Below are 24711 nucleotides of genomic sequence, written 5' to 3' on the forward strand. Positions count from 1 at the left end.
CGTGCACCCAGGCAGATTGACATTCTTTGTGGTTAGCATAGGGTTTCAGGAAATAAAAGAAGAGAATATCATCTGGGGGTTCAAGAGCCGAGCCCCCCCCCCCCTCCCCCACCAATTCCCAAAATCAAGGGGCGCTGCCATTTGGTAGTGTACCACCCTTCTAGTGGTGGTTGTAGATTTCCTCAACTTGGATTCTCAATCAGTAATTTTTTTGGCATCACCATTGAGTTCAAGGGTGTTGCAGCTTGCACTAAGTCCTTATATACTTGTCCATTTTGCGGTCCTCAAACTGCAGATCCACATAAAACACCTACTGGCAGTGTGCACTCAGCAATGGTCTCACTACCATCAGTAGAAATGACAATTTTTGTCTGCAAAACGGGCAGCAATGGGACATGTTCCACATCTTGGAATGGCCGCACCAATGCAGACAACTCAAGGAAGATGATGACATCCGTCTGGTGTCTGTATTTTTTTTGCAGACCCATAGAAATGAACGGGTCCACGTGCAATCCACAAAAAATGTGTATTGGACGCATACCAAACCTACAGTCATGTGCATGAGGCCAGAGGCCGGACACACGCAAGCGAGTTCAGTGCGAGGAACTTGCGCTGTGTCAGTGCGAGGTCCCGTTCTGACCTCGGCTCCTCTAACGGGATCGCACAGCATTATAATGATTTGTAACGCTGTGTGACCCTGAATCTACTGAACTGCACTGACATAATGCTGTCAGTGTAATGCAATAGATTCCAGGACTCTCGGAAAAAATATAGTGATAATGTTAGAGGAGCAGAGATCAGAACGGGAGCGCGCACTGAACTCGCTTGTGTGTGTCTGGCCTAAGGCAAAGTTACAAAGACATTGCTATCCTGGGTCAAAGGGGTCTTTGACATAACAGTAAATGCAGCTACCACTCTGCTGTCTATCATCCTGGAGACCCCCGGGACCCACCTCACATTGAGGAAGAGCCTTTTAAATGTCTCAAGAATGAAATACCCTTAAAAACTGGAAATGGTCATCCAATCCTTCATGCCCGATGAGCCCTTCCCAGCTGAATCTAATGTTCTTGCTCCCATGTCGCTCCATGGCCTTATTGCAGAGAAAAGAGCCGCCGCGCAGCGAACTTTGCGCCCCTTGTACTGTGCATGCGCCGAGCATTGGCTATCGCGCTGCTAGGCATGAGTACGTCTACACACCTGGCCTTGTCAGTCAAAGAGGTGGGGGCACGGCCTGTAGAGTGTAAGCAATGCAACGGCCACGCCCTCGTTGCACCCAGGGATTCATTTTCATATGATTAAAAAGCTGTTTGTAATAAGGCCACGGAGCGACATGGGAGCAAGAACATTAGATTCAGCTGGGAAGGGCTCATTGGACTTGTAAATTGGTTTAATAGGATGGACTCGATGACCGAGTACCTTTAAAGTATCAACTGTACAAATATCTTTGTCCCAATTGTTTGGTGTATCAATGCAGGTAAAATTCTCAAATCATTGACTAGACTGGATACATTGAAGCAAACCCTTAATTGTGAGAAGAGTTAGAACCATACATGTTTTCAATCTCTGAATGGAAACATTATTTCCGCTTGTTTGCAGCAAGCAGAGATCTTGAAAGTATTATTTTTTTTTACCATTGTTAGCTAGTCACTGGTATACTCAATTATCTGAGGAACCCTATGACATATAACTAATCCATTGGGCTTCTAAGTCATGAAGCAAATAATAATTAAATACTTTGGGGTCCCCAATGATCAAACATGACAGCCGCCACTAGTGGGAGCTGAATTGAGACAAAATTATTGGGTTCAATAAAAAATGTATAAACTGATCTAAAACCAACATATACACAGCAGAGGTGTAAAATCTGTAGTAGCCCCCCACCTTCCATGCTTGCACAGTGTTTAGAATATAGTTTTACATGGGTAAGGCTGGGTTCAGACCTGAGCGTCTTTGATATGCGCGTTTAACGCGCGTTTTTGACAAGCGTTTTTTGTGATTGACTACAATGTCCTATGGCCACAAACGCGCGTCAAAACGCCCCAAAGAAGCTCAAGAACTTGTTTGAGCGTAGGGCGTTTTACAGCGCGTTTTTCAGCGCTGTAAAACGCTCAAGTGAGAACCAGGGCCATAGGGAAGCATTGGTTTTCATGTGTTGAGCGTTTTACAGCGCGTTTGAACGCGCTGTAAAACGCTCAAGTGTGAACCCAGCCTAAGAGGGATGTCTTTTCTGGTACACAGCACCAAAGCCCCTTCTTCATTTCAGGCAGCCAGAATGGTATCAGTCACCACTAGGGGGAGAGCACAGAACTCCATAATAAATCACTGTTCTGTGAGCTCCCCCTAGTGGTGACTTCAGGCAGACAGAATGGTATCAGTCACCACTAGGGGGAGAGCACAGAACTCCATAATAAATCACTGTTCTGTGAGCTCCCCCTAGTGGTGACTTCAGGCAGACAGAATGGTATCAGTCACCACTAGGGGGAGAGCACAGAACTCCATAATAAATCACTGTTCTGTGAGCTCCCCCTAGTGGTGACTTCAGGCAGACAGAATGGTATCAGTCACCACTAGGGGGAGAGCACAGAACTCTACAATAAATCACTGTTCTGTGAGCTCCCCCTAGTGGTGACTTCAGGCAGACAGAATTTTAGCATGTAACTTTATGGCTACAGATGTGTGACAGAAAATATCCCTCTTCCCTCTATGAAACTCCACCATAAAAACAGCAAGCATGGAAAGTAGGGACTACACATAAATATTCATTGCACAGACAAGGAGGAAGCGTAATGTGAAACGTATTGACACGACGTAACATAAAGGGCGGTTTATCTTCTGCTGCCCTATACTACATCTGCGGGGATACTTTGCCGCACAGTTTCTTAAAGATCCAATTAAACGGATTATAGATTACAGGCACAATACTGAGTGGTAATCATTTGCGTTGCGGCTTTTTGTGTCCGTAATATATAAATAATTGAGGTCCCCGCTGAGCCCGGCCCAGCACATCACATACTGGTGTGGAGAGAATTACACTGTACCCAGAGGCAGGGAGAAAGCGGGAGGAATGCTGTGCTGCAACTCCGACTGCGAGACCTTCATAGGGACAAGGACAGAGCCATAGATTACAGCGACGACACTGCGCGTCCTGTGCCTGCGCCCCATCCCCCACCGCTGAGGTCTCTGCCTGAGCTTTACATTAAACTCATGAATTATTATCACAGCCTTCTGTCTAGAACCTGACACATATATACACAGGGCGAGTCCGGGACCAAATCTAGACTTCTGGCCAACCTGCTGCTCTCCAGCTGTTGTAAAACTACAATTCCCACCATGCCCTGCTGTAGGCAGATAGTTGTAGGCTGTCTGGGCATGCTGGGAGTTGTAGTTTTGCAACAGTTGGAGAGTCGCAGGTTGGCCAGCCCTGCTTTAGATGCTTAAAGGGATTGTTCTGTTTGGACAGTGTTTTTGTGCTGACAGTAGAGGACGGGTCCTGGATGCAGTTCCACCAGAATCATCTTTTATTCCAGGGGAACCTGTCGGCAAGTGACTAATTTGCTGGAGGGAAGGTGAATAATTACACAGCGCCCCCTAACATCAATTGGTGACCCAGCTATTTAAAGATCCCATAGATCCGAATGGAGCGTCTTGGAGTCACAGTATAACATTCCCAGGTCTTCTCTCAGCTCCTGAATATGTAATTCTCTTACATGGGCCCCTATGAAAGGCACAATGTGGGGCCAGTGGTCACTTAGGCTTGAAGACTTTAACCTGTGGCTCTTCTGATTCAGAGCTCACTTTGTCCCATGTTGACGCTCTCTGCCCCAAAAATATAAAACATGATCCAGCTCTAGGACCTAGCGGCCACCTTCATTACAATGGCCAGCATAGATCTGCACCACCAGCCCTAATAAAACCTGAACAGGACAACGCTAGATCTCCTTGACGTCTCCTGTTAAAGAAACACTGAAGGGGCGGAGCATGACACAAGAGAGCACCAATAAGAGTGTATAATGGGTCATGCTCCGCCCCCACAGATCCTACAAGAATGGTCTGTCCGGCTTGCAGTGTTGTTTTGAGCAGCATTTAAAAAAAATTACAATGAGACTTTTTTGTACTGGAGTTCCCCTTTAACTGAGACAAATACATGAAGTTGCATTATTTTCTCCACTGTACACTTGCAGTCTTAATTAGCCCTCTGTACATCAGCGTTATTTTCATCCTGGCAGTTCTCTCGCTCGGTGATTCACCTCCCGGTGTCTTTCTTCATCAGCTGAGCCCAGGTTTGTTATTGATGCTACTCTACTTGAGTCAGCAGTTAAATGTCGCTTTTATAATAAGATGCGCAGCGCGGCGGCACGTTAACTGTGATCATAATAATGATGATTACTGTGACAGTGACTCAAGAATCTACCGAGATGCCTTATGTAATACTGCACAATATTTCTCAGGAGGGATGGAGTGGTCGGGGTGGACGCACTACATGTTGTGGGGTTTTGCTCTGGTGGATGGGGTAAGCGGGCGCAGTACAGAGGCAAATAGTTCTTAACTCAAAACGTCAGTGTTTATTCACACTTGAGGCAATTGCACAAAACAGCAGTAACTTTGCAGTCTTGGTGTTAATTCACACACAATGGAAAGTTCATATAACACAAGTCACCTTGCTGGCAGTTCTGCCCCCAGTAGTCCACAGCAGGCTTTACGGGGCCTGTTTCCCCAGCGGGCGGCTCTCAGCCCTCCAGCACGGCACAAAGCCTCAGATCCCAAAAACAGACACATCTCTGCTGAGCCCAGCTGCCTATTTAAGGACAGCCAGGTGCTGCCAAAACCCGGACCGGCACTTTAAACTCCGGTATTTGACCTCACCTGGTTGGAAACCAGCCCAGCCACACATGATGGGGGGAAAATACCTGCCTTGCCAGACACAATACCTCAATGTGTCACATCGTGTAGCTGAATAGGGGCTCTCTAGGTGTGGGGGGCTCACCACTAACACCACAGAACACAGCACTGGGTGATAAATTGTCTCACTGCTGGATTGGAAGGCAACACGGGCTCATGGAGATCTGTGACCACTTTTTTCTCTCGGCCATCAATAGGCCACGGCCAAACATGCATCCCCCCGGCCTCCCCGTACATGCATGCTTGGTTCAGCTGAGCGCCCATGTATACAGTAACATACAGTGTATATCCCTTGAGAAAAAAGGATCTACAAGTTTTGTGAAAAAAATATTTCAACGAACATCCAGAAAAACCTCCACCAACCCAGTGTCGGATATGAATAGCCCGACCTCTTCCTCCTACCATACATGGAGAACCATGGAAGGATCTTCTCAGTGAAGACTAATGAATTCTTCCTCCTTTATATCTAGCCTTTATTTATTTTTTTATCTCCCGGACATGACCCGATGGCCGTACTTGTCAATAGTCAATTTACAGAAACCTGCAGTTCTCAGCTTCTCTATCTCTGAAGGTGGAAAACCTCTAGCGAGATAACAGTCATGAGTTAATCGGTCAATCTCCAAATTGTCAATTCTCTCCTTCCAATTATTTAGCAGAGCCCCTTACTTTCATTTAAGAGGAGCATGACATTATTAATGGGCTCATCCCACCATAAGAAACTACCACCTGTCCTCAGTATCTGATGAGGGGGGACCCCCACCAATCAAGTACTGGAGCCCTCGGAGTGAATGGTCATGCATACACTGCCGCTCAAGTCTATGGGAAAAGCCAAGCACGATGCTGAGCTATCTCCAGCAATCCCAGGGAGTAACCGGCCCCACACGTGCCTGCCGCACCATTCACTCCACAGATTCAGACATCACTTGGCTCCCACCAATCAGAAACTTAACCCTGTGGATAGGGGATAGGTTCTTATTGTAGGACAACCCCTTCGAGTTTGACTTTTAGTGGCTAATTGACAACTACAGATCCAACCTGTGGTATAAAGCAGGCTATACACATTAGTATAATGTCTTTCAAACCCAACAATATTGGTGACAATCTAAAGTGTATGGGTTGGTCTCCCAACACTCCCCGATGGCAAATGTCATGGGAAAGAAGGATCAGGCTGTTAGATTTCAACTTGCCTGATCCTTTGGTTCACAGAAAGATAAAACCCTGTTATCTGGCAGCGGCCCACCCACTCAAAACCGGTGCTTGGCAGAGGCCAACCCACTCAGAACCGGTGCTTGGCAGAGGCCAACCCACTCAGAACCGGTGCTTGGCAGCGGCCCACCCACTCAGAACCGGTGCTTGGCAGCGGCCCACCCACTCAGAACACATGCATGCTTGACTTAGCATCCATATGTATGGAAGGGATAGTTTGTCCAGGCGCTCTCTATCTAGAATGAATGGCCAGCCTAATAGGCCTTTAGGTCGCCCTAGGATGGTGGGTGTGAGATACTCTTGATGCGCACTGCTCTTATAAGTAGGGGGTTGTGACACCAGATACAGCAAACTGATCTCCCTCCTCTGCAGTCAATCACCGGCAGATGATTCTTCTCACAATCCTTAAACACTCCGTCTCATTCTGAGAAAGTCCTAAAGCCTCCGATAATAGTGCAATATTGCATTAAAAACATACGCTGCACTAGCAACATTTCACTTCTAGATCCACACTCTGACAATCGCATCTCCAAACACTTCAATCCTCCTTGAGTTACACCGAGACTTTCCTTCCAGACTTTCTCTCCTTTAATTAAACCTCCCCTCCATATGTTTCATTAGAAAGCAATAAGAGAACACAATGGTGCAGCACTGCAACTTCACAGTAATGAAAACACTTCGTTTTACTCACAAACACACAAATCAATGTGAAGCTCTTCCTCAGCGACTCCAGACTAGTTGACCTTGCAGTCCGGCTTTTTAAGCCTTCCCCTTCCTTTCTGTATGTGCAGGCTCTCCTCGTTATATTATGACATTACAATCATATATTTCTCTCTCTATTATCGCATAAAATCATTTTCTAATTAAAATAAGTTACATAAAACTCTATGCGACTCAATATAAAAAAATAAAAAAAACACACCACATGATATAAAACTCCCATGCACACAGGCATAGTGATTTTCTTCCCATCTGATGGACTTGGGACTGGGATCGGCAACCCCCGCCACTCCAGCTGTTCTGGAACTACAACTCCCAGAATCCTACTTTCACTTCTATGGGAGTTACAAGAACAGTGGTGTAGGTGTGCATGATGGGAGTTGTAGTTTCATAGCAGCTGGAGTGTCGAAGGTTTCTGACCCCTGACTTGGGATATTCAAACCAAATTCCCTCACACACACCAGAGCATGTCCTATTATAACCTACACCCCTGTAACATTCATCATCCCCCCCTCCTCCCCGCTGTTTATGATATTGGTGATTAAGGGGAAATGGGGGGACGGTTGGTGCTTCCTAATGGCCCCCTCTGTCCTGTCCTCTGTTCCAGTTATGGAGCAAGTAGGAGAGCCGTGCGCAGCCACCTCCCTTGTAACTGCAGTCCCAGGAGTAAACGGTAATGGGACCACTTAGAGCTGTCCGTCCCCTTCACCCTTGCACCGGCCCACCCTCCTTCAAGGCTCTATGTACAGTCTCGAGGCTGATATCTAAGGTTGAAGGCTTGAAAAGAAACTGGTGGGGAGAACTGAGGGCAAGATAGTAACCATGGCCTCGGCTGGTTATTCCCTCCAAAAATTTCCACCCCATAACTCCTAAGAAATTAGCAATTCCAGGCCACATGGAGAAGAAGAGTTCTAGGTCTTACCACCGAGTATAAGATCCATACTGCACAGTATGAATGGTGTCTTATATACCCTCATACAGTTGGCCCTACCTATTGGCGCAGGTATAGTTTACAAAAATTAATGCCCAGAAAAGTATAGGTTTGGGAATTGTTCAGATAATTCTATATTTTTTTTGATTATCTATCAATCCCTTCAAAGCAATTTTTTTTATATTTTGGATAAAACACAAACAATAACCTTGGTCGAACCGAGACGATCCACTCTATAGGTGGAAAGACCCAATGACCTATTGTTTTTTCACAGGTTTCAGGTCACCCATACGGCTACGTTGCGGGCAGGTTACCCATGCAGCCACTGCATTAACTGCTTTGGAGAAAAATCTTTTTTTTTTTTTACATTTTAATTACATTTCACTGCAGACACATATTTCAGCATCGCTTCCTGCGCATCAATACTTCAGGTAGGTCTGAAGAGTGAAGGTCGTGACCTATTGACTAAACATCAAGTGGTGGGAAACCTTTCCTCGGTAAAACCATTGATTTTATCTTGTAAGAAGAAACCTCAAACCAACTGGAAGAGATTTTCCTTTTCCTGCAGAATTACAGGATTTCATTATTATTCCCTCCTGAAATCCGTTGTCGGTCTTCACAGACTCTTGCTTTGTTTATTACATCTCCTCGGCAAACACCCCCTAATCTGGGATAACCTTGTCGTAGGGCTGCTGGCACCGCACTGGCGTCTCCTCGTGCACCGCAACGTGAGGTGTGTAAGAGGGCAAATTAATAGCACAATTAAGTTAGATGTAATAAAAAACGTTCCATTTATGCTGCAGGTGAGAACGCTGCCACGTTACTGGACATTCAAGACCGTATTCAGAATGTATAGCAGCCGTACATATATAAATCCTGTGGAGGAGGTTTATCATCTCCCTTGTGCCAGAAAAGTGGCTTTTTAAATGCGACATCGGTGCCTCTTTTCACTCCACCCTCACCACCTTCCCAAAAGGCGGCGCGGCCAACAACAGAGACAAATTTATCTTCAGTTTTCTGACGCAAATGAAGCTCTGAGCAGGCGTACATTTCTGTTTGGGCGCGCAGACTGCTGGATGATGAGGTCTGCGCCTTATCATACACGTGGTGCATCCCAGTGCAGGAGAAATCAAGGCCGGCGCAGAAAGCATCTGTCTTGATGAATCTCCCGCACTGTACATACAGATCTCATAGGACCCCCAGCCCACCCAGTTTATCAGTACACGAGGCAATCACTCCCAGACAATACAAAGCCTTAGATTTCTGACAACTATTTTTTTCTTAAGCATAAAAAATTGTCGCCGTATACCTCCCCCACCTTTAACCAACTTGACGGTTGTCAGAAAAAGTGACATTGGTACTTCATAAATGTTGGCCCTCGTTCTGACCATATTTGTCAAAGTAATCACATCGGACAACTGGCAAAATAGATTGATAAATCTGCTGCCCTTCTTTGGATGCCTGCAGCCACCCCTAGGCCCTGTAGCAGTTGCATGGTCGGCTTGCATTGAAAGTACACCACTGGGATCCCCAGGTTATACCAGCATGCTCCATATCACTATATACAAGAAGATGTATAACTTATACCAGCTGTACATATATAATTATATACAGGAGATGCCCAGGTTATACCAGTTGTACATATATAATTATATACAGGAGATACCCAGGTTATACCAGCTGTACATATATAATTATATACAGGAGATACCCAGGTTATACCATACCAGGATCCTGTGAATCACACCTCCAGGGTCATGACCACTGCTGGGCCCACTCGCACCATGATCTGCTTTCTGCGGCACCACCACGGTGAAGCGTTCCCTCCTGACCCATCATATACATCAGCAACATTATAAAAACAATAATTACTCAACTATTTTAATTTACGTTGTGAAATTGTTTCCATTTCTCAATAAACTAATAAATTAAAGGTTCTCCTCGCCTGAGCGGCCCCGCTCTTTACATAGTTTCATATTCCACTGCACATTATTAATTATTCTGTTATCCAGAGTCAGCAGACATACGGACAATTACACTGCTGAAATTAATCCCTAGGACGGAGGGCATGATGCAAGAAAAAAGTGCATCATGTAACGGTGTGTGAAGGAATCGTACTTTTCCATTGAATTCATTAATTTATCTAATTCATAATAAAGAACTTTTATTTTAGTCAAATTTTGTTTCACAGTTCATCAGATTACACTAATCACACCGGTAATTACACAATACAGAAAAAATCCAGAATCATCCGGCACAGATTCTGTGTAATCAATCTTCTTGTAGAACTGTTCTAACATAACAGCTCTATTTTTAAATATAAAAATACATTATAGCAGTTATATTCTTGTACATAAGAGCAGTATTATAGTAGTTATATTCTTGTACATAGGAGCAGTATTATAGTAGTTATATTCTTGTACATAAGAGCAGTATTATAGCAGTTATATTCTTGTACATAAGAGCAGTATTATAGTAGTTATATTCTTGTACATAGGAGCAGTATTATAGTAGTTATATTCTTGTACATAGAAGCAGTATTATAGTAGTTATATTCTTGTACATAGGAGGCAGTATTATAGTAGTTATATTCTTGTACATAAGAGCAGTATTATAGCAGTTATATTCTTGTACATAAGAGCAGTATTATAGTAGTTATATTCCTGTACATAGGAGCAGTATTATAGTAATTATATTCTTGTACATAGGAGGCAGTATTATAGTAGTTATATTCTTGTACATAAGAGCAGTATTATAGTAGTTATATTCTTGTACATAGGAGCAGTATTATAGTAGTTATATTCTTGTACATAAGAGCAGTATTATAGCAGTTATATTCTTGTACATAAGAGCAGTATTATAGTAGTTATATTCCTGTACATAGGAGCAGTATTATAGTAGTTATATTCTTGTACATAGGAGGCAGTATTATAGTAGTTATATTCTTGTACATAAGAGCAGTATTATAGTAGTTATATTCTTGTACATAAGAGCAGTGTTATAGTAGTTATATTCTTGTACATAGGAGCAGAATTATAGTAGTTATATTCTTGTACATAGGAGGCAGTATTATAGTAGTTATATTCTTGTACATAAGAGCAGTGTTATAGTAGTTATATTCTTGTACATAGGAGCAGAATTATAGTAGTTATATTCTTGTACATAGGAGGCAGTATTATAGCAGTTATATTCTTGTACATAGGAGGCAGTATTATAGTAGTTATATTCTTGTACATAGGAGGCAGTATTATAGTAGTTATATTCTTGTACATAGTAGCAGTATTATAGTAGTTATATTCTTGTACATAGGAGGCAGTATTATAGTAGTTATATTATTGTACATAGATAGTATTATAGTAGTTATATTCTTGTACATAGCAGTATTATAGTAGTTATATTCTTGTACATAGGAGGCAGTATTATAGTAGTTATATTATTGTACATAGAAGTATTATAGTAGTTATATTCTTGTACATAGGAGCAGTATTATAGTAGTTATATTCTTGTACATAGGAGCAGTATTATAGTAGTTATATTATTGTACATAGAAGTATTATAGTAGTTATATTCTTGTACATAGCAGTATTATAGTAGTTATATTCTTGTACATAGGAGCAGTATTATAGTAGGTATATTCTTGTACATAGCAGTATTATAGTAGTTATATTCTTGTACATAGGAGGCAGTATTATACTAGTTATATTTATGTACATAGGATCAGTGTTATAGTCGTTATATTCTTGTACATAGGAGTAGTATTATAGTAGTTATATTCTTGTACCTAGGAGCAGTATTATAGTAGTTATATTCCTGTACATAGGAGGCAGTATTATAGTAGTTATATTCTTGTACATAGGAGACAGTATTATAGTAGTTATATTCTTGTACATAGGAGCAGTATTATAGTAGTTATATTCTTGTACATAGGAGGCAGTATTATAGCAGTTATATTCTTGTACATTGGAGCAGTATTATACTAGTTATATTCTTGTACATAGGAGCAGTATTATACTAGTTATATTCTTGTACATAGGAGCAGTATTATAGTAGTTATATTCTTGTACATAGGAGCAGTATTATAGTAGTTATATTCTTGTACATTGGAGCAGTATTATACTAGTTATATTCTTGTACATAGGAGCAGTATTATAGTAGGTCTGCTGTAATGAAGATCTTAGACTTAGTCTGTCAAAACCGCATCAAACAGGCTTAAAAAGTTGTCTCTCCTCTTCAATCTTCTTGCAGCTCATACAAAGCAGATAGTTCAGCAGGGGGCACCAATGAGCACAGGAGCTTGTGGTGCAGCCTGAAGCATGATGGGAGTTCAGAATAAATACTGCGTTCATTACAGTGTAACTCGGTATTAATACATTTGCAATATTGTTGCTTTTCCTCTTGTAAAAGACTCTGATAAGTAGGATTTCTGTGAAGTCTGAGGCTTTCAGTAGTGTAACGTCTTACAGAAGTAAGGTTTTAATAATATTATGTGACATGGTGACAGTGATACGAAGGATCCAGCACATCACGGTGTACAGGAAATCAATAAGGAAGAGCCTCTGGGGTGGTCAGCAAGCCCACACTATTCTTAGCCACCAAGACATGGACAATATATCACTGCTGACAGATACAGGACAATATGTGTAAATTTATTCAGGAAAGCATGAAGTGGGAAGACGAGCCTGTGCCGTAAGTACATTTGTCAGTATGGAAATGTCACAGAATATTCCAGGGTGGGGGAGACAGAGGCACAAATGGTGAAGATTTCTTGGAAAACAAATCTAAATTTCAAATGTTGCAGAATTTACAGAATGCTGGCGTTTCCATGGTGCCGGACCTTTGTATATTGATATTTATTAAAGAATGGTGGCGCCATTGCCAGCGGCCGCTTCCTGTCCGGCCATAAGAGGTTTGGTGAGGACACGGATGATGGGGGATATGCTTCAGTTGGCAGGGGAGTTCCAGTGTATCCCAATTCAGGATTGTCCTCCTCAAACTTGACAAACCACATTTTTCATGGACCTCACTTTGTGTTCAGGTTTGATGTCCTGCTGAAACAGGGACTGACCTCCAAACTGTTAAGATTTCCCAAACTAAGGGGCACAAGCCATGAAAAACATAAAAGACCGAAATTTCTCCTTCCTCAAACCTGAGATTTGACTCCAAGCATTTGACTGTTTTTTCGGGGATCCACCAAACCCAGACCTCCCTTTTTAAGGAGGACATGCACTTTCAATAGCTATCTGACAAAGTGTTGTTTGGCCGACATATATTCCTCCTGACTTTCCAATGCACATGCATGCTGGGCTTGACTGAGCGTGCATGTGTCATCAACAAGGAGAGCAGACTGGATTCCAGGCACCTCTGGGGGGCTGTAAGAACGAAGCATTGGGCATGTTGAAATTCCTGTCCCCCGACATCTGCCATCGATGGAGAATGGGTGATATGACTACATATCGGTCTCTAGCAAGGACGAAATGTTAGGATCTCACCTGTTGTACTGGAGGAATCCTGTGACAGTACCACCTTGCGTCATGTCCGTGAGGTCTTCAGTTGTACGGCCTTATATAAAATGGATTGTACCAGTTGGGTGTAGCCGAAATAGCGAATATCAACATGTGTAGAGTACAAAATGGATTTTAAAAAATAGAAAAATCGGAATAATTTTTGACTGGTATTGACCTAGAATTTGCTTTCCCATTTTTTGATAAAAGATTCCTGCAGGTGTTGCTGTTGTCCCCTGCAGATGAAGACGCTCCGCCATGGGCTACAAACCTCTCCATGGGAAAGAGAATATTAAATGTAATCAGATTGTGAAATGAATAGTGCACTGTGAATTATTAACTGCACCCTCTGAATTTACATGAGGGGGGGGGTGCAGCGTTATCCTGGTTGTGTCAAACGCTTCATCTGAAGCTGAATATTTGTAAGACCGGTGCAGGAAATGGGATGCAAATGCAGGAAAAAGTTAGTGGTTGACTAGTGGCCACTTGTGGTACTGCAGATTAATGTTTGGACCATATTCTGTTTGAGACATTAACCCGAAATACTTTGTCAGGTGCATTTATGTTCCATCCTGCTGAGATGACCATTGCTGCTGCCACGTGGCCATACAGATGGGAATCTGTTACAGTGGGTCAGAGTAGCTGAGAACGATCAGCCCTGCATTTAGAGGGTTGCCTTTACTGATACACTGTAACAAAACCATCAGGCTGAGTATAAAGATTATTTCTATTCACTGACAGCCAGTAGAGATGGTGGCAAATATCAACAAAAAGGGGCAGATTATCATCTCCCTGCTCCAGTTTTCTGTTAGAAAAAAGGAGTTGTAAAACCAGTGTTGGCAACTTTTTGAATTCCCTTGAGACACAGTATAGTCGCGCAAATGAAGACTGAAATGTACAGCAGTTCTGAGTTGCCGTAGATTCCAGTGTACGGACAGCCGGAGGATATGCCTAAAATATGACAAGGCCGGCACCTTGTATTAGGCGTGTCCTCCGGCAGATCGGCGTAAAATGCTGGTCTCTGATGAATCTCCCGCAAAAATAGGTTGGAAATTCCATAATATAAATGTTGTGTAGAATTAGAAAAACAATGGCTGCTTTCTTCCTATAATAGCCCCCACTCTTGTCCGCAGGTTGTGTGCGGTATTGTAGCCCTGCACTTTAGGGCTTGTTCACACGAACGTACGGCTTTTTCAGTGTTTTGCGGGCCGTTTTTAACAGATCTGTTTTTCCGTTTTTTGTTTCAGTAGTGGGGCATATACAGTATATAGTAATTACATTAAAAAATGGGGCTGGGCATAAAATTTACAATAGATGGTTCCGCAAAAACGGAACGGATACGGAAGACATGCGGAGTACATTCCGTATGTGTTCCATTTATTCTGTGGACCCATTGACTTGAATGAAGCCACGGAACGCGATTTGCGGGCAATAATGGGACATGTTTTATCTTTGAACGGAAAAACAGAAATATGGAAACTGAATGCATACAGAGTACCTTCCGTTTTTTTTTTGCGGAACAATTGAAATGAATGGTTCCGTATACAGAACTAAAAAAACGGCTCGTATACGGAATGCAAAAAACGTTCGTGTGAATGAGCCCTTAAGCTGCAATACAAGACACAACCTCCAGACAGGTGTGGCGTATTTTTGAAGAATAAAGCTGTTTTCTTCTAATCCTGTGCTAAATCTCCAGCTTGTATTGAGGAGAGGACAGCTCACACGATATACATGCGTCTCTATTATTAACCTTTGGTTGCTTTTCTCAATTGTGGATTCATCTGATAAACAGGATCTTATTGCTCCGTCCTGAGAAGTAAGTAAAAAGATTTTTTTGTCTTTATTACATACTATTGCAGGGCCTCGAGATACCATAACCCCCCTCCCCCCATAACTGTCCTTCCACCGGTGACATTGTATAGAGCAGGATGTGACTATTATCTCTCATCTACAGATAGAAAAGTACATTCCATTTCAAGCAGAGATTTCCCAGGGAATAACTACCCTTGAAAGGACAGAAAGCTTCTCACCAGAAAAGGTCAAGATCAGGTGTTCCCTACTGGTTCATCCATTAATTCTCTGCTAAATGCTGTGTAACCGTACTGGTATAACCTGGGCATCTTCTGTATATAATTATATATGTACAGCTGGTATAAGTTATACATCTCCTTGTATATAGTGATATGGACCATGCTGGTATAACCTGGGGATCTCCTGTATATAATTATATATGTACAGCTGGTATAACCTGGGGATCTCCTGTATATAATTATACCTGTACAGCCCGTACCTCTTGTATATAGTGATACGGACCATGCTGGTATAACCTGGGCATCTCCTGTATATAATTATATATGTACAGCTGGTATAAGTTATACATCTTCCTGTATATAGTGATACGGACCATGCTGGTATAACCTGGGCATCTCCTGTATATAATTATATATGTACGGCTGTTATAACCTGGGCATCTCCTGTATATAATTATATATGTACAGCTGGTATAACCTGGGTATCTCCTGTATATAATTATATATGTACAGCTGGTATAACCTGGGTATCTCCTGTATATAATTATATATGTACAGCTGGTATAAGTTATACATCTTCCTGTATATAGTGATACGGACCATGCTGGTATAACCTGGGCATCTCCTGTATATATTTATATATGTACAGCTGGTATAAGTTATACATCTCCTTGTATACAGTGATACAGACCATGCTGGTATAACCTGGGTATCTCCTGTATATAATTATATATGTACAGCTGGTATAACCTGGGGATCTCCTGTATATAATTATACCTGTACAGCCCGTACCTCTTGTATATAGTGATACGGACCATGCTGGTATAACCTGGGCATCTCCTGTATATAATTATATATGTACAGCTGGTATAAGGTATACATCTTCCTGTATATAGTGATACGGACCATGCTGGTATAACCTGGGCATCTCCTGTATATCATTATATATGTACAGCTGGTATAAGTTATACATCTTCCTGTATATAGTGATACGGACCATGCTGGTATAACCTGGGCATCTCCTGTATATTATTATATATGTACAGCTGGTATAAGTTATACATCTTCTTGTATATAGTGATATGGACCATGCTGGTATAACCTGGGCATCTCCTGTATATAATTATATAAATATACAGCTGGTATAAGTTATACATCTTCTTGTATATAGTGATATAGAGCATGCTGGTATAACCTGGGCATCTCCTGTATATAATTATATAAATATACAGCTGGTATAAGTTATACATCTTCTTGTATATAGTGATATGGACCATGCTGGTATAACCTGGGTATCTCCTGTATATAATTATATATGTACAGCTGGTATAACCTGGGCATCTCCTGTATATAATTATATAAATATACAGCTGGTATAAGTTATACATTTTCTTGTATATAGTGATATGGAGCATGCTGGTATAACCTGGGCATCTCCTGTATATAATTATATAGGTACAGCTGGTATAACCTGGGCATCTCCAGTATATAATTATATATGTACAGCTGGTATAACCTGGGCATCTCCTGTATATAATTATATAGGTACAGCTGGTATAACCTGGGCATCTCCAGTATATAATTATATATGTACAGCTGGTGTAAGTTACAAAGCTTCTGTATTTACAGGAACTATATAGCACTGTGCAAAAGTTTTAGACAGGTGTGGAAAAATGCTTTCAAAAAGTGAAAAAAAAGTGTTAATAGTTTATTTTTATTAATAAACAAATGAGAAATCTAAATCCAGTCGATATTCGGTGTGTCTGCACTTTGCCTTCAGCATCAGTTCTTCTAGTTACACTTCGGAAGGAGGCACGGGTCTTCTGTGGATGTAGGCTTGCTCAGATCCTTCTGTCTCCATGTAATCCCAGACAGACTGGCCGATAATGAGATTAGGGCTCTGTGGGGGCCATATCATCCCTCCCAATACTTCTTAATAACATTGGTTGTACATTTGGGGTTTTTTGTCCCGCTGTAGAATAAATTTGGAGCCAATCAGACGCCTCCCTGATGGAGAAGTATCTGCCTGTATATCTCATCACTGAGGCCACCATTAATCCTGACCAAGTCTCCAACTCCATTTGTCATCTCCAGTCCTTCAGCCAACAAACTGCCTTCTGTTATAGCCAAAAACGGTCTGCAGGCAACAGTGAAGATGGTGGCGGGTTCTGGCGAGTTTGGGGCTGCATTTCAGCCAATAGCGTTGAGGATTTGGTTAGGATTAATGGTGTCCTCAGTGCTGAGAAATACAGGCAGAGACCTATCTATCATGTAATACCATCAGGGAGGCGTCTGATTTATTCTGCAGCAGGACAGTGACCCCAGACATCCTGCCAATGTCACTACGGACTATCTTCAGGAGTCCAGTCTGTCTGGGATTACATGAAGAGGCAGAAGGATTTGAGCAAGCCTACACTCAAAGAAGATCTGTGCTCCGTGATGCTTGGAAGAACCTCCCTGCGTTGTTTCTTCAGAAACTATCTGCCAGTGTGTCCAGAAGAACCGATGCTGAAGACAAGGGAGCGGTCACAGCAAACATTGATTGGACTTTTTCTCTCTTCTTCAGTCACTTTTCATTTTGTTCATTGATAAAAATAAACTATCAACACTTTAATTTTTGAAATCATTCTTACTTTGCAACATTTTTTTCTACACCTAAAACTTTTGCACAGTACTGTATATATAGTTAATGTATTCCTCCTGTTTCTTCACCGTTGCTGGAAACCACATCTGAATTTCCCCCTGATGCGGGGACCACTGCCGCTATCTACAGTGTCGTGTTACTGAATTAAATTGTTGCACTCTGCATTTCTTTGAGGCTTTGTGCAGATTTGCATTGTGCTGTAATTTTTTAAAAATAAAATCTCTGGTTCTCATGGCGCTCTCAGAATCGGCTATTTTCTGAGGTAATTATTTTATAATTGCCCAATTAAATTGAGCTTGAAATCACCTAACTGTTCAGAAGAACTTGGCATAGTCCCATTTATAGAGCGTCCTTTTTGGAAAAAAAATTGTGGAGATTTTTTTTCAGATATTGTATATGGATTTTATGTGATGTGTGCAGATGATGTATACCGCATGCGCCACGGCAGGTGGAGTGATCAGTGCTGCTGCCTTGTGGCATGACACCTATGGCTCCAGCCAGTCTGCGTAGTCTCTCTGATAAAACCCCAAGCAGTTACTGGGGAACCAACTGGACGTCGGTACTGCCCTGTTGACACTAATAACCTTAGACAAACTCCCAGAACCAATCACATTTACAAATTCTACCATATTGCGCCCAAATATTGCGCTTGACATAATAATAGTGCCATGTAGGTCAGCCATTCAAGTCCTGCAAAAGTGCATCTAGACAGTCCCAAATCACATGCCATGCAAGGTCCTAATGATACAAACCTATAGTTCAGATCTCAAATATTAGTGCCGCAAAGTATACAAACCGTAGTTGCAGCCAAAATAATACCAACTATAGTGCCTATATAACAGTGCTTGATCAACATCCTAATATTCATATAAAGTCTGATAATACCCATATGACAAACCCATAGGGCAACAGCACTCTACAAACCAAAAGTAGAGTACAAAAGTATATTACATTGTAAATGCTATGCTAATAACTTGGAGATGCCTAGCAAATACATTTTGTACAAAATCACTTGAGCCCGTCTGCCGCACGCCAAGGCGATCTCTACTAAGACGGGTCCAAACACTAAAGCTCACCTGTTGGGTGCCATAACAGCGACCATGAAATCCAGGAAGTGCAGGTCCCACATGCATGCTGGGCCCCTGTTGATCCATATCTGTGGGTGAGCCAAAATGGCCTTCATGGAATCCAGGGAATATAAATACCAGCATGCATGCTGAGCAGACTATATACTCATGCTAATTAAAATCAGCCTATGAGGCTGAAGAGGCTAGGGAGTGCACGACTATATGAGTATATAGTCTGCTCAGCATGCATGCTGGTATTTATAGTCCCTGGATTCCATGAAGGCCATTTTGGCTCCACACATCAGCACTGAGCCGGAGGATCCAATTGGCTGTCCGTCAAGACACTGGACGATCCTCGACCCAAATGAAGGCCCTTACTGGTGCTGACTGCAGCCCCATAACCATCAGACAGCATCTGAGACTGAAGGGCTTCAAAAACAAAAAACGTCTTCAAAGACCTCGTCTCCTTGAACGCCACAGAACTGCTCGTTTGGACTTTCCAAGAGAGCACCAAATTTTGGGACATTCAAAGGTGGAAGAAAGTTTTATTCTCTGATGAGAAACAATGTAACCTTGATGGTCCTGATGGTTTCCAACGTTACTGGCATGACAAGCAGATCCCACCTGAGATGTTTTCTACGCTCCACAGTGGAGGGGGCGCCATAATGGTCTGGGGGGCTTTTTCCTTCAGTGGAACAATGGAGCTTCAGGAAGTGCAGGGGCGTCAAACGTCCGCTGGCTATGTCCAGATGTTGCAGAGAGCATTCCTCATGACTGAGGGCCCTCGTCTGTGTGGTAACGACTGGGTTTTTCAACAGGACAACGCTACAATACACAATGCCCGCAGGACAAGGGACTTCTTCCAGGAGAATAACATCACTGTTTTGGCCCATCCTGCGTGTTCCCCTGATCTAAATCCATTTGAGAACCTTTGGGGATGGATGGCAAGGGAAGTTTACAAAAATGGACAACAGTTCCAGACAGTAGATGGCCTTCGTGCGGCCGTCTTCACCACCTGGAGAAATGTTCCCACTCACCTCATGGAAACGCTTGCATCAAGCATGGCGATACAATAACGGCGGAGCTACTCATCACTGAGTTCATGTTTGGAAGTTGGATTTCTGTTTTGGGGGGTTTAGTTTTTTTTGGAGGTGTGGTCCGAAACTTTTGATCAGCTGAAAAACAGCCTGTTTCAGTTTATTCGTTGTTTTCATTAAATTGAATGCTCAAAAAATGTTTTGTCTCCCTCCCATTTCTTCCATAAATTCTAATAATTCTGCCTTTAGAGTACCAATGTAATACTGCCCTATTCTGCAAGTGTGGCCACACAGTCCTAAATAATGTGCCGTGAATTGTACAAACAATACAGAAATACAGAACCCAAATAGTGCCACAGGGCCCATATACTAATACCACTAGGAGAGGTATAGAGTGGGCTCGGCATGCATGTTGGTACCTGCATTCCTTGGATTTAATGGAGGCCATTATGGCACAAAAAATGGTAAAAGGCAGAGTGGACCCAGCATGCATGTGGAACCTGCATTCCTTAGATTTTATGGCGGTCAGTATGGCACATAACAGGTAGTATTTAGTGTTCGGTTCCCATCTTATAGAGATCGCCTTGACGCCAGCAGACGGGCTCAAATAATTTTGTACATAATGTATTTGCCAAGAATCTCAAATTTACAAAATAAGCCTAGCATTTGCACCAGAATATTTTCTATAACTATGGCATTATTGTGCGTTATTTGTGTTTGCAGAGTGCTGTTGCATTGTGTTTTAAAGGGTTTCTGTCACCCCACTAAAGTGCTTTTTTTTTTTTGGGCTAGTTAAATTAGTTATATAGCGATATATTAAAATATAATAGTGTTCCTTACTTTGATCCAGCAGTTTAGTCAAAAAACGAAGTTTTATCATATGCAAATTCGGTCTCTACCAGCAAGAAGGGCGTCTACTTGCTGGTAGCTGCTGCAGAAATCCGCCCCCTCCTCTTGTTGATTGACAGGGCCAGCCGGGATCTCCTCCTCCGGCCAGCCCTGTCGGCGTTTCAAAAATCGCGCGCCCGTGTTGAATCTGCGCAGGCGCTCTGAGATGAGGAGGCTCGTCTCCTCAGAACTCCCTCAGTGCGCCTGCGCCGATGACGTCTTCTATTTCGATGATGTCATCGGCGCAGGCGCACTGAGGGAGCTCTGAGGAGACGAGCCGCCTCATCTCAGAGCGCCTGCGCAGATTCAACACGGGCGCGCAATTTTTGAAACGCCGACAGGGCTGGCCGGAGGAGGAGATCCCGGCTGGCCCTGTCAATCAACAAGAGGAGGGGGCGGATTTCTGCAGCAGCTACCAGCAAGTAGACGCCCTACTTGCTGGTAGAGACCGAATTTGCATATGATAAAACTTCGTTTTTTGACTAAACTGCTGGATCAAAGTAAGGAACACTATTATATTTTAATATATCGCTATATAACTAATTTAACTAGCCCAAAAAAAAAAAAGCACTTTAGTGGGGTGACAGAAACCCTTTAATGCCACCCATAGTCCCCCAGTCATAGGAAGTTACATGATAATGGCAGTAGTCAGTCAAGGTTTCAAAAGTAGTCATCCCCGGTCCCCCTGCCGTTTCTTTCGACTCTTCCAATAAGTCCTTGAATTCCCAGAGTGTGTTCTGCCAGTTGGACGGCTCATTGAGTCGGTGCGTGCGGCGGGTGAGCTGACAGCTGAGGTGGAGGCTGGATACTGGATTTCCTCTTACCAGCCAGATGGTCGTCAAATCATTACGTATCTTCTGAAGGAAATGGCTTAATTCTCCGATAATCTCATTTGCTTAATTTCTCATTGGCTCAGATTCACAAAAATAAAAAAGGACGTTTTTGAAAATGTTTCCTTATTAATACCCAAAGGGCAAATGGTCGCTGTTGGGGATTATCTGATTGTTGTGGTCACCCTCAAGTGCCGGGTTCCAGGGTTCGAACCTGATCAGAGCAGTTTCATCGTAGAGTTTTCTCCCCCTCACAAGGACCAGAAATACTTAAAGGGGTCTTTCCACTCTACACATTGTGCTCATGGAGGTGACTGAAAGGGCAGTACTGCATTTTATCACCTCCTTGCCGCGGTCGTACACTGGAAAGATTCTCATTCTAGTGATTGTGGGGGTCCGACTGGTCAGACCCCCAGCAATTTAATATTTCTTGCCTATACTATGGATAGGACTAGAGTTACCCTTTAATGGAATGATCAGTAGTCCAAGAGAGTTGGGTGACAGCCCTGGTGGGTGGGTGTGGTAGTAGCCACCATATTGCTTGTTACACAGAATCTGTACCAATTAAAGGATGTCGTCTTACTGATTTCTGGAGGGGTTTGTGCAATAGATCCCCCGCACTACAAAAGGTCTTGCACAAGTGAATGGGAGAGAGCTGCAGTAAGCAGTCATGGCCACTACACAGTGTGCGGCGCTGTGTCTGGTTCTGGTGCACTGCAGCACATGCAAACAGCTGACAGGTGGGGGGTTCTGGCAGTCAGGCCCCTCAGATCCAATACTGATGACCTATGCCAGGGCTGGCCAACCTGTGGCTCTCCAGCTGTTGTAAAACTACAACTCCCACCATGCTTTGCTGTAGGCTGATAACTGTAGGCAGTATGGGCATGCTGGGAGTTGTAGTTTTGCAACAGCTGGAGAGCCTCAGGTTGGCCATCCCTGACCTATGCTATCAATAGTTAAAGGCTATGTACACCTTCAGGGGCAATTTTTATGATTTGCCTTTAACTCACTTTTGGCTTAAATTATTTTTTTCAATTTGTCTTCATTAAAAATAAGTCTGTTTTCTTTGAATCCCGTTATCTGATGGCTCATGTGTAGCTCTTACCTCTGATCTCCTGACCTCAAACACTTATTTAAGCCATATCTTTTTATCAGTTTGATGAGAATTGAGCTTTAAGGAGTGTTTAAAGGGATTCTGTCGCCAGGTTGGACCCCTGTCAGCTAAACATATGCTGGTGTTCAGGGCGTCTTCACGATTCCTAATGTGGGCTTCTAAATGTCATCTGTGGGCTTATTTAGCTAAAAAACAGCTTTTACTAACCTGTCAGTCAAACAAATAAGGTGCCCAAGGGGATGTTAATGGGTGGAAGATGCCGGCCGCACCCACCGCCGTTCGTGCCCAGCGCCGCCTTTCCGGACTTCTGCGCCGCCTCCTAATCCTCTGTGCCGCCTCTCGCTCTCCCTCCCTCCCCCCTCCTTCTGCTGTAAGATCTCGCGCATACAGGGGTTGAGCGAAGTGCCGGCGCATGCGCACTTTGCTGTAATAAGCCAAATGGAGAAGTCCGCACGGGCGCATCAGGCAGAGCCCTGTGCGCAAGCGCGAGATCTTACAGCAGAAGGAGGGGGGAGGGAGGGAGAGCGAGAGGCGGCACAGAGGATTAGGAGGCGGCGCAGAAGTCCGGAAAGGAGGCGCTGGGCACGAACGGCGGTGGGTGCGGCCGGCATCTTGCACCCATTAACATGCCCTTGGGCACCTTATTTGTTTGACTGGCAAGTTAGTAAAAGCTGTTTTTTAGCTAAATAAGCCCACAGATGACATTTATAAGCCCACATTAGGAATCGTGAAGACGCCCTGAACATCAGCATATGTTTAACAAATATAATATGGGCAATCAACATGCATTGGATTGTTTTACCCAGCATTGCTAGGGTCCTGCATGGCAGACCCGCCTAGTGAAGAGTCAGAAGGCTTGTCACCCAGCTTTCTTATGAGCAGATGAACCAGCATATGCTCTTTACATATGCCTGACGATACAGAGTTAATGGTCGCTGGGATCTGTAACAGCCCGCAGTGCTCCACTAAATACCTCATACCTGCGGGCGGTCTAATCCTCAGTTAATGCAGTAATGTGCACCATAAACCCCTACATCGGCCAGATGCAATAAGACGCTTGTGCTAACATGATTAGACATCTAAATTGTTCTAACTTTCAGCACAGCGGGTCACATGGCGACATATTATCTCTGCGTGCCCCTGAGTGACAGCCTCAACCACCGGTCACAATATCTGCAGGTACTTCAGCTACCTGTTACTTACATGGAGGAACATAATCTGCAGGCAAAATCCTTAAAGGGGTTGTCAGGATTAGAAGCAAATGCCAGACAGCGCCCCACCTGTGCTTGGGTTGTGTCTGGTATTGCAGCTTAGCCTCATTCAGTTGAATGCTGTCACACCGAGCAAACCCATTGTATTCTGGGAAGCAGCCATGTTTTTGTGATTTCATACAGACCATGTCATATTTAGATGGATTCTCCATTTAAAGGGATTATCCCATGATTAATGTAACAAATTACAATCAGACAACATATAGTACGTGATCAGTCTCACAAGGCTAGAACCAGCCCTGTACATCGCATGGACCCAGAGATCTCCCTATTCGTTGCTCTGATTTATTTCAAGCTGGCAGCCTGGGGTGTGTCCTTTCTGCTGCAGCTGGAGGCAGTTGAAGGATGGAACTGAGCATGTGCTTTCCGCCCAGTGAGCAGGACAGAGAATTACGAAAAAAAGCAAACAGCAGGTGGCGCTATACAGATAGATTTTTTTTTTTTGGGATAGCTCAGTGGTTGTACCTAATTTCTAATGACATGAAATTACAAAAATGTTCAGACACAGGTGTCGATTTGAATGTGGAATATTTTTCATGGGACGACCCCTTTAATGGAACATCTGATAAACGG

General features: G+C 43.2%; 1 protein-coding gene across 2 annotated transcripts in view; it reads right to left on the reverse strand.

Moving 5' to 3' along the window:
* Positions 1–24711, reverse strand: part of NELL1 (neural EGFL like 1) — a 596336-nt gene that overhangs the window by 43413 nt on the left and 528212 nt on the right. The window lies entirely within an intron of this gene.

This window comes from Bufo bufo, chromosome 10 (genome assembly GCF_905171765.1).
Source record: "Bufo bufo chromosome 10, aBufBuf1.1, whole genome shotgun sequence".
NCBI classification, from domain to species: Eukaryota; Metazoa; Chordata; class Amphibia; order Anura; family Bufonidae; genus Bufo; species Bufo bufo.